General features: G+C 36.2%; 1 protein-coding gene across 1 annotated transcript in view; it reads right to left on the bottom strand.

Annotated features, from left to right (window-relative positions):
* LOC133525150 (transcription factor egl-13) overlaps positions 1–12,261 on the bottom strand; it is a 531,288-nt gene that overhangs the window by 359,068 nt on the left and 159,959 nt on the right. The window contains exon 2 of the mRNA XM_061861413.1: positions 9,242–9,321. The gene's annotated coding sequence lies outside the window, so the exon portion shown is untranslated. The remainder of the gene's footprint in view (positions 1–9,241; positions 9,322–12,261) is intronic.

Raw genomic sequence — 12,261 nt, 5'->3', positions numbered from 1 at the left:
AATAACTAACCAGCCTCTAGTTTCTTAAAATATGGAAGTTGCGTAAAAACTATTAAAAATTATCACAGCGGTAAATTCAGAGTTTGCAAATATGCTGATAAATTGATATTTTGAATCAATTACGCGTATGATTTATCAACAATTTTTATTTACCAGTAATTTAATGAGTAGGAAGATAAGCACACTACTTTCCTAATTACACTATGATATCACGAAAGACAAAAAAAGCGGCCAAGTGCGAGTCGGACTCGCCCATGAAGGGTTCCTTTATGACGTATTAAAAAAAACTACTTACTAGATCTCGTTCAACATTTTACCACTTTGGACACACATTTTACCACTTTGGTAGTGTCTCTCGCGCAAACTATTCAGTTTAGAAAAAAATGATATTAGAAACCTAAATATCATTTTTGAAGACCTATCCATAGATACCCCACACGTATGGGTTTGATAAAAAAAAAATTTTTTTTTAATTTTATGACGTATTAAAAAAACTACTCACTAGATCTCGTTCAAACTAATTTTCGTTGGAAGTTTGCATTGTAATGTATATCATATATTTTTTTTAGATTTTTCATTCTGTTATTTTAGAAGTTACAGGGGGGGGGGGACACACTTTTTTTCGCGCAAACTATTCAGTTTAGAAAAAAATGATATTAGAAACCTTAATATCATTTTTGAAGACCTATCCATAGATACCCCACATGTATGGGTATGATGAAAAAAAAATTTTTTTTTTAATTTCATGACGTATTAAAAAAAAACTACTTACTAGATCTCGTTCAAACCAATTTTCGGTGGAAGTTTACATGGCAATGTATATAATATTTTTTTTTTTGATTTTTCATTCTGTTATTTTAGAAGTTACGGGGGGGGGGGGGGGACACACATTTTACCACTTTGGAAGTGTCTCTCGCGCAAACTATTCATTTTAGAAAAAAATGATATTAGAAACCTCAATATCATTTTTGAAGACCTATCCATAGATACCCCACACGTATGGGTTTGATGCTAAAAGATTTTTTGAGTTTCAGTTCTAAGTATGGGGAACCCCCAAAATTTATTGTTTTTTTTTTCTATTTTTGTGTGAAAATCTTAATGCGGTTCATAGAATACATCCACTTACTAAGTTTGAACAGTACAGCTCTTATAGTTTCGGAAAAAAAAAAAGTTTTATTAGATTAGGAGTTTTAACTTTTCCGTCAATTTGCATTTTAGAATCCGCTACTTTTGTTCGTAAAAATATCGACTTGTTCAAATTCAATAAAAACCCCCGCCGTAAACTTGATTTAATTCTACCGGAACCAAAAGTTGATATTTTTAAAAAAGGCCCATACTACACATCCATACAAATTTACAACAATATCCCTAGTTTAATTAAATTAGAGGAAAATTACCATTTATTTGAAACAAAGTTGAAGCATCATTTAATAAAAAAAGCATACTATTCAATAGCAGAATTCATAGAAGAGAAAAAATCGTAACTTTCAGACCCATATGGCACACTGTCACGTAATGCACATACATATATAATACTCATACCTACTATCTCGTTAAGTATAATCTAATGTTATTAGTTTAAGCTGTTTAAAGATTGTACTATTTAATAATAATATTAAGTATCTTCAGATATTTAAGAGAGTTAGAATATCTGATATTTGCTATACCCTATTCAGGGTCCCATGTGATACCATATGATATGTATAAGAACTAAATATGTACCATGGTTTGCAAGAAATAAATACTGAATACTGAATACTGAAAAAAGTAGCTGTGACAGAATCGGACAGACAGACGGACATGACGAATCTATAAGGGTTCCGTTTTTTGCCATTTTGCTACGGAACCCTAATAATAAAATAAAAGTTATTTTAAAGTTGGTGCATAATCAATTTCCCGATTGCTTCCAACAAAAAACATTAAAGATAAATGCTGTAATACATAATATTCTCTGCTCAGAATAATTTAACAAATTGCAAACAAATTGAAAAATAAAGTTAACATGACATCCAGTTGAAACCCATTAAAAAAACCGGGCAAGTGCGACTCGGACTCGCGCACGAAGGGTTCCGTACCATTATTTATAAAAACGGCAAAAAAATATGTTTGTTGTATGGGAGCCCCCCTTAAATATTTATTTTATTCTGTTTTTAGTATTTGTTGTTAAAGCGGCAACAGAAATACATCATCTGTGAAAATTTCAACTGTCTAGCTATCACGGTTCATGAAATACAGCCTGGTGACAGACGGACGGACGGACGGACAGCGAAGTCTCGGTAATAGGGTCCCGTATTTGACCCTTTGGGTACGGAACCCGAAAATTACCAGGTACATATCTTAGTAGGTAAGTTTTTCAACTTTTAAAAATGTTAAATTATTGACACGGAGGTTAATATGACATTAATCTCGACAAGATGTCATACGGTTCTAAGTATTTATAGCATTACCGTTTAAATATTGAATGATCATTAATAACAATTGATTACTTTTCAATATACAACAAATCCCATGAAACACTATATTCGAACATTTTTGTATATCTTAAAGACAGATTTACGACCTTGGTTATAAATTGAGAAGTTACTTTTTAATATCTTATATAGTTAGATAGATAATAACACTTTACAGACATTTTTTTCGTTATTCACGTGACTGAGGAAGCGCTGGTGGCCTAGCGGTAAGAGCGTGCGACTTCCAATCCGGAGGTCGCGGGTTCAAGCCCGTTTTTTGGAACTTATGTACAAAATATCATTTGATATTTACAAGTTGCTTTTCGGTGAAGGAAAACATCGTGAGGAAACCGGACTAATACCAATAAGGCCCTCTGGTTTGGAAGATCTAGAAAGATCTAGTTTTCTAGTGCCTAGGCACATTCTTGGGATTAGTTGCCAAGCGGACCCCAGCCTCCCATGAGGCGTGGCAAAAATGCCGGGACAACGCGAGGAAGATGATTCACGTGACTGAGGGCAGCGGTGGGATGTTGTTAATATTTTTTGTTGAAATGTAAAACATAGTGAAATAACAAGATTAAATGCTAGGATTCAAGTCGATAATTCTACAAAACTCTGCGAATACCGTACTGGATAATTTCCTTAGTTAATAACATATCTACTTATACAAACGGAAAGATTTTAACAGTATATCGTGTTTACTGACAAAAGTGTCATATAAACTTTTAATTCTTTTTTTTTTTAATACTAGTATACTACGTCGGTGGCAAACAAGCATACGGCCCGCCTGATGGTAAGCAGTCTCCGTAGCCTATGTACGCCTGCAACTCCAGAGGAGCTACATGCGCGTTGCCGACCCTAAACCCCCCCCTCGTTGAGCTCTGGCAACCTTACTCACCGGCAGGAACACAACACTATGAGTAGGGTCTATTAGGGTTCTGTAGCTGAATTGCCAATCCTATCAGACCGCTGTTGGAATGGAACATATTTAAATCTAAAATGATAGGCATATTTTCGAGCGATGGCGCCATACTTTTAGCCTATGCTCTAGTAGATGGCGCACCTTTTTGATATTAAAAATATTCAACACACGTCAGTGAAAGAATAAGGATCAAAGACAAGAGGATCAAAGAGTCGAAAGATGGCAGTAAATTAACTGTGGCTACAAAGTTTACTTTGACAATCCACCTATATTTCAAATTCTCTTTGGTTCCAAGCAAGTATTCTCTTTAATAATGACCTCCAAATTACAGAAATATTTTAGGCTTTATGACGTAGATCACTGGTGGGCAAAATACGGCCCGCGAGCCACTCTTGCCCGCAAAAGGATTTTATCCAGCCCGCCGCCGGTCCTATGAAATAATTAGTATAGGCATTAGCTCCTCTTAAATTTCCTATGCTTTCTGGCCCCCATGAAGAAAGTTTGCCCACCACTGACACAGACACAACCTTATGTGTGGGCCAAAATGATTTCTAACATCAACTATAAATAGGCACATTTAATATCATCAATTTAGAAAGCAATCCACTAATTCTAATATTTATAACAACGAAAACCCTCTCTCTATTCGCAACAAAATGCCGGTTTTCGTAAATTATCGAGTTGAAACACGATTATGCAAATATAATGGTGATAGGTAAGCGTGGAGGCCGCTCGGCGACATTGGGTCTGTCGAGTTATTGACCCGCTGGTGAAATCGAGAAAAAATCCGCTATGTCTGGTGGTATGTACCTACTAACATGTACTAAGAAAACACTATAAGTGGGCTTTATGTGTTAAGTAATAAAGTTTATGAATGGTCAGGCCAGTGAACAGTTTAGACGACGGTATCTAGTATGAATTCGTACATCAATAGAAAACTGATGGCGTGATCGCGGCAAATTGGACCCGGGTACGTCCTTAAACTACGTCCATAAGAGAGGTATGGGCATTGTGAATGTCATCTCGCTTTGTGTGGTAGGGCACAGCACAGCGGATGTCATTCCAGATCTAGAGCAGAGCCCAACTGGGGAAGTACCTCCACCTTACAGAAAACCGCAGCCAAATAACACTAGACCCTACTCATAGTGTTGTGTTCCTGCCGGTGAGTAAGGTTGCCAGAGCTCAACGAGGGGTGGGAGGGGGTTAGGGTCGGCAACGCGCATGTAACTCCTCTGGAGTTGCAGGCGTACATAGGCTACGAATACTGCTTACCATCAGGCGGGCCGTATGCATGTTTGCCACCGACGTAGTATAAAAAAAAAATATGGTATTGACATCAATCTCAATCATAAAATAATTTGAATCCGTAGGTACTTAATCATGTATTCCGTGTATTTCTTAGTACAATAATGTTTCAACTTAAACAGAAATTGAGGTTAAAATATTATTTAAATTATTACGGGGCGATTCGAAGAATGATTAAGATAAGAGACGTTTAAGATCTTGGAAAGATCTTTAAAAGATCGATAACTAAACGATATGTCAAAATTTACGTTTATATCGATTCCACTGTGATCCCAATAAGATCTATCTATCTACGATATTTCTAACGTCAAAGTGACATTGATTGCCCCGAATCGAGCTGCTTCTGTCAATTATACGACATACAAACGATATCTAAATGAGAACTTATCTAAACCAGAACTTATCGTTATCGTATCTCATTCTTCGAATCGGGCCTTTATTTTTTGATAGAGGAGGCAAACGAGCAGACGGATCACCTGATGGTGCCGCACGAAGTGCACGATAATAGTACATTATGATACAAGTTCGAAAAATAGGAAATCCGAGTTGCGAATTACTTATTCGCAAATGTATCGTATGACGTTTTACAGTATATATGGCCCTTTAAATTTTCGTAAAGTAAGTAAAGTAGCGCCATATGTACTATAGAAATCCTTATGCTTACTTCTGCTGAGGTCTGAATGCTATAAAAAACGAAATACATACCTATATCTTCGGAGCTTTTCCTATCCGTTTTACACGGTAATTTTCTGCGACTACTTTCAAACTAGATCCGTAAAGCTGGGAAAAACTTTAAGAAACACCATGTGTGTTAAGATGGCTACTATTTGACAATGAAAACGACCATCAAACTCCCAAACTTGTTCGAAATCTGATCGGTAGTTCCCAAATCTACCAAATTAATGTGAGAACTGCTTCCAAACTTTTCAAGCTATGTAGTATATCATAATTATAAATTTTATTAAGTCCCCCTGCTGTTAACGTAATGTTATAAGGTGTCCTTACTATTAATGCTATTAAGTGTAACTTGAGAAGAAATACCTACTATGATCTAATTTTGATGTTTGAGATATTGTTGTTGTGTGTAGTAAACATTTTGGACCCGGGTATGTCCTTAAACTACATCCAAAAGAGAGGTATGGGCACTGTAAATGTCATCTCGCTTCGTGTGGTAGGGCACAGCACAGCGGATGTCATTCCAGATCTAGGGCAGAGCCAAACTGGGGAAGTACTTCCACCTTACAGAAAACCGCAGCCAAATAGCACTAGACCCTACTAATAGTGTTGTGTTCCTGCCGGTGAGTAAGGTTGCCAGAGCTCAACGAGGGTGCGGAGTGTTAGGGTCAGCAACACGCATGTAACTCCTCTGAAAGTTGCAGGCGTATATAAGCTACGGAGATTGTTTTGCCACCGAAGTAGTATAAAAAAAAAACATTAAAAAATTATTTGATATTGAACAAACCTTAAAAACTTTAAAATGTAATTTGTATATATTTTGTTGATTGAATTGTATAAAATATGTACGTATAGTATGTCCCATCGCTGCACATTGCGCGAGAGACCTTGGGCTATTAGTCCCCACGCTGGGCCAATGCGGTTTGGGGTCTACACTTGGTGTGCTCTAACTCCTTCCCTTACCTTTACCTTTTCTTCTTCTTCACTTCTTTTCTTTCTTTCCTTTACCTTTGAATTTCTTCACGATGTTTTCCGTCACCGAAAAAATGAAAATTTGATTTTGTGTTATTTAATACCGGAAAAGGTTCCTATATTTCGTGAAATTGTACATCGTACAGAAAACAGCGTTAAAAAGAGTTACACAAACAAAATGTCCTACCTGAAAGCCTTACCTGTATTTCGTGGCTAAAAATCGAAGGCTATATTTCACTTTTTCAGACTAACCACAAAGACCGCACCTTTGAAAGTAATTAGCAAATGGCAAGATCCGGCTAGATAAGCTTTTTGACTGGACTTAAAAAAAGAGCGTTGACTGGAGTAAAAGCACTATTCGGCTAGTGACGTTAAAAGGTGTTATCAAAAACGTTCTGAAATAAGCTAAAATTCGTACAAAAAATATTTATGCACTATATATTTATTCATTATTTAGCTTTAGTAAACTTAAATTAATATGTAGATTAAGTTAATACTAACAATAATTCGACCAGTATGTTGTTTTTGTTATCAAATAAATAAAAAATAAAAAAAGTTGTTGGATATTATTTCAGAAATTGACTAAGCCTCACAGTAAGCTCAACGAGGGGTGGGAGGGGGTTAGGGTCGGCAACGCGCATGTAACTCCTCTGGAGTTGCAGCCATACATAGGCTACGGATACTGCTTACTATCAGGCGAGCCGTATGCTTGTTTGCCACCGACGTAGTATTAAAAAAAAAGTAAGCCCAATAAGACTTGTTGTGTGACTTAGACAACGATATATAAAATATATAAATATTTTAAAAAATACTGAAATACATAGAAAACATCCATGACTCAGGAACAAATATCCGTGCTCATCATACGAATAAATACCCTTACCAGGATTTGAACCCTGGACTATCGGGTTAATAGGCAGGGTCACTACCCACTAGGCCCTACCGGTCGTCTAATGAATTAATATTTTTTTAAAGTTAACCAAATCTGTTTCCGATCGAGTGGGGAATTCGAACTTAAAAAATTCGATATTGATTTATTGATTTTTTTTCATTGATATCTGGTATCTGGTTCAATATTTAATTTTTATTAATTTTGTTGTCCTGTTTCAATACTACCCCACACTGTACAAATGTCAATATTTAATTTCACATCACTGTTTTTCATTTCAGTGTACAGTCAGCACCAAAAGTAGCGGATCAAACAAGGTCTCAAAAATACCATTCTGTAACAACTTAACAAAAAGTGATGGTATAAAACCATCTAGAACAATTAAGACTGTAATATATATATTACTTTTGAATGTAAATTTGCAAGATTTATCTATATTTGGAAAAGTTATGCGAGATGTCAGATACTTTTGGCGCGTTGTTTCATCCGCTACTATTGCTGCTGACTGTACCTACTAAAGCACACATCAGAACATCACAATATGACAAAGCGTTTTAGTCCTATATGTTTATATTTAAGGTAGATTTGTGAAATTAACGGCCCAGTGTCCTAAATATAGTGCACTAATTCTAAGTTTTCAGGTTATGTACCTAAGGTCTGTTTTTGTTTAAAAAAGTTTGTGGGCCGTTACAGCTATATGTCAAAACAGTGGACCTCACCAAAATTGTCTGTGGTACCCCAAAGACAGTAAAACAATAAAAAATCTAACAACACATCGAAACAATTATCAACTTCTGTTATAGACTTTACAATCATAGCTTATTAAGATATAAAGAACACAAGATTGCCTCTACAATGCTATTTACCAGCAAAACCTGGGCCTTTATTACATGTATCTGGTACGTAATGATAGGTCTAGTCAAATTGGTTATGAGGTTAGAAATATAAAAGCCAGTAATAAAATCGTGTAACAAGCAATTAGTACGAAAGGCAATCAAAGTTTGTTATATAACGGTAGGTAATTGTTAGAGATACTGTTAGGAGCTTAGCGTGGTTTGAATACTGAATACCAGGGCGTTGATGACGAGGAAGAATTATCGACAGGAGAGTTTAGATATTGGCAAACACGATGTATACATTTATTATAAAATTTAACTACAAAAATTATTAAGTATTGATTTAAATATGTTATTCAGGGTTGGCAAATACACGTGGAACAATGTCTGACAAATGTCCATCGCTAACAGTAGGCAAATGTGAGTATTTATCATCGCAATTTTCAGCATACTTTCGCACATAGACGGCGTTAACTTAGTAAATTCGTGTCGGATGGTCGGTTTTAACTGTTTATATTTCATCATATTGTTAGTATATACACGTAATTTTAGATAGCATCACAGAAATAAGATTCACTAAAACACTGATATATTTCTCGAAATTAATCGAGCAAACAACGTGTTTTAAACAACACAAACATTTGAGAAAACTTGCTTGCTGCTAGAGGTAGACATTTGGCAGAAAACCCAGAATAATATATTTATAAAAAATTATTTAATCTATTTTGCACATTATAAATTTAAAAACCAAGTGTATATTTCCTCTTATTTTCCAAACCTGTACAATAAAGAGTTCTAATATTTTTTTTTACTTTAATAGATATGTACAGTCAGCATCAATAGTAGCGGATGAAACAACGCGCCAAAAGTATCAGATATTTCGGATAACTTTTCCAAATATAGATAAATCTCTAAAATTTATATTAAAAAGTATATCTTTTACCGTCTGAATTGTTCTACATATAGAACCACCGCATTTTGTTAAGCTGTTACAGATTGGTAGATACTTTTGAAACCTTGTTTGATTCGCTACTTTTGGTGCTGACTGTACCTACACACTCAAAAATACTCCACAATCTTTTATCTTTAATGTGGTTATGTGCGTGATTTGTTGTGTTTATGAGCCGTTGATCACATCACACACGTTATATATTACTAAGTACCTTAATGGTTACATAAAAAATAAGGTTACCTTTTTCTAACTCATCCCGAAAAAGTAGAATGCTTGGATTCTTCTCTCGTTTTTATACGTGACTCGGCGTGAAAAAAAACCTGCAACAAGGAAATTATATTTGTGTTAATAAAATGCCATCATTATTATGTCTAGGTACGCTTACTAAGAAATTGTTTTATGCATTAAATTATTACTATATTTTTTATGGAAAAAGGGAAAGCCTCCTCAGATACGTAAGTCATCATCGTCTCCTAGCCGTTTTCGGCCACAGCAACTGCTTTCTACCGCTGAGAGTGTCGCTGGTGCGCTCTCAGGTGACTGACGTAGCCAATCTTAGCAGCGAATGTGCGGCCACATTCGCTGCAGGTCAGCACCCCTCCGACGTAATTATATGTTATGGCCATAGGTGGTCTGGCCTTTAGCTCGTCACGCTTATCGTAAAGTTCTGTGCGTCGCCTGGCTTCGAATTCACGCACCTGCGTCTGCACAATATGCCTCCACTGTGGATGTAAGTATTGATTACTCTATTTCATAGCAAAACAGTCAGATTTTTATAATATATATACTCATTTCTTTTCTTTTGTAATTCGAAACAGAATTCGATATATGTTCTGAAAGAGCCACGTATTTGTATGATTTGATGTACATATTTTTAAATCAAATTTCTATTAAATAAAAGTTCCCACTGTATGGAATTGCATGAATTCTATAGTAATTTAAGTTGTACTTTTTCTTATTTAATGCATGTTAATTATAAAATGTAATGTTTTGAAAAGATGTGTCCTACAATTAAGGAGGGATTTATATCTTCTCGGGTCAGAAGTGTAGTGTTAGAGCTGGTGTAGCTTTATTTGAAGTCCATAATTGCAACTGTGTAATATGCCTTGAATAATAAACCATCTGTATGAGTATGCGTAGGAAGAGTTATTTCGGGGTTCGAACTCGAACCCGCTACCTCCAATTTTAAAGTCGCACGCTTTACAATTTATTATTTATCGTATGGCGTTTACACACTGGTTACATACAAATAAAAAACTTAATTCAAAATTTACATTTCTGCAGATAAATACTCGCATCTTTTGTCAGGTGTTTAAAATCCTCAGCTGTTCCGTTGTATTTCGTGACGGGGCACTCGAATACCATGTGCTGCACCGTCTGCTCTGGGTGTCCGCATTCGCACGCCGCAGACTAGTTCCACCCCCACTTGTGCCAGAGGTACACACAGTTACCGAAGCCAATTCTGAGGCGGTTAAGTCTGCACCATATTTCTCGGCTTTCCGTGAACCCTTGAGGCCGTTTCCCTGGGTCCAATTTAAAAAATAGTGTTGTCTACACTGTTCTGAGATTCCCATTCTCTCATCCACGCTTGGTTGTCCTGATGTGATGGGTAGTGGGTGTGAAAGTACAATAATTAAAATGCAAAATAAACTGATAACCTCAATGCTTGTTTATATATGTACTAAATAAGAAAAACAAAGCGTAATAGGTAGCAATTTGAACCATTTCAAGCCTACAATCGAACGACTATCTCCCGCAATCTGCAATCGAAAAAACGCTTTGAGCCTTACCGAGCATCCGTTCAATCGATTCCCGAGAGTGGATAATTTTAAAATATATCTGAAAAAGAACAAAGAGACCGCCTCTTTGTAAAATTCACAGATTACCCAGGCATCCGATAAACCAATAAGCATGTAGTGCGGTCAGCGAGGATTGGCTTTTGCGCATTCTTTGCTGAAGGGCTTTCTACCTACGTCAATGACTTATGCATGCAAATGACATATGCTACTGACATATGCATCTCGCTGGATGGTAAGCGGCTGACAGAGTTATATGGAAGGTAATAGCTATAGGAAAGATGGCCAACCCTTTAAAACCTGTACACTTATTTTGTGAAGAACTTATAATGGGAAAAAAATTCTTTAAAATTATGTGATGCCTATTTATCAAGGAAATATTACGTTACTATAGAGGCCGAAGGATTGCAGGTTAAGTAGATATAGACAGCCGAGCGTAGCGAGACCCTATAGGGTTATGCAGCCGGCAACCCCGTTTCTCGGCGAGATTTGTATAATACTTATCACAAACTTGCAATAAAAAAGTTGTAATTTTTTTTTAATTGTAGGTTCACATTGCTACAAACAAATTACGAATCTACTATTTGATGGTTGAATGCCAAGACGGTGTGTCACAATTTGACGTTTATAAACAAAAGAATGTTGCTTTATAGGCCTAACTGTTTGAGGATGTATGAAATTCCTTTATCTATCTATAATAATAATAATTTAGCCTATATACGTCCCACTGCTGGGCACAGGCCTCCTTTTATGTGCGAGACCTATTACCTATCTCTTGTTAAAGATGTAGATAAGATTGTTCAAAAACCAGTAAAAAAATTACAAGTTAGCTTTAGTTTCTTTACAATTTATCACACTAAAGAGAAAATCGTTGGCAAACTACCTCACTAAACACCAAATTTCAAGTCTGATGAAAATACAAGTTTTTATCTCTTCAAGTAGGTGCTCAACGCTTCAAAGGCCCCAATTCCGCTATCTAAAAAACTGTCGAAAACAAGTGAAAGCCGGTACATCAGCCAATCCACTCAAGCGCACTCTAGAAGACAAAGTGTCAAGATGAAAGGCGCCGCCGCCGATTGTCGCGGCATTGTATCGTCACTCGTTAGCTTGGCATTATCGTACCAAGATTTATTTTAACGATTAAGTGGGTGGTGTGAGGGATGAGCGGTTAGCGGGGAAAAACTATTGTGTACCGTAAAACCACCCAACTATAGTCCAAAGCTCCCAACTATGGTCCACAAATAAACTCAATTTTTCTCGTTCAGGTGTGTATTTTACTATATTTTTGTAGTTCTAAGGCAAAGTATGTTTATAAATGGAAGGTAAAACTAGGAGTAAACCACAAGGAACATGTGTATAGATACTTAATTTCCTTTTGAACTTGTGGACCATAGTTGCAGTATTGGACTACAGTTGGGTGGTTTTACGGTACTGTAAGCCATGGTGGCCGAGTGGATATGACGT

This window comes from Cydia pomonella, chromosome 14 (assembly GCF_033807575.1).
Source record: "Cydia pomonella isolate Wapato2018A chromosome 14, ilCydPomo1, whole genome shotgun sequence".
In the NCBI taxonomy this organism is placed as follows: Eukaryota; Metazoa; Arthropoda; class Insecta; order Lepidoptera; family Tortricidae; genus Cydia; species Cydia pomonella.
The sequence above is the reverse complement of the archived record's forward strand: the minus strand, read 5'-3'. Positions and strand labels throughout refer to the sequence as shown.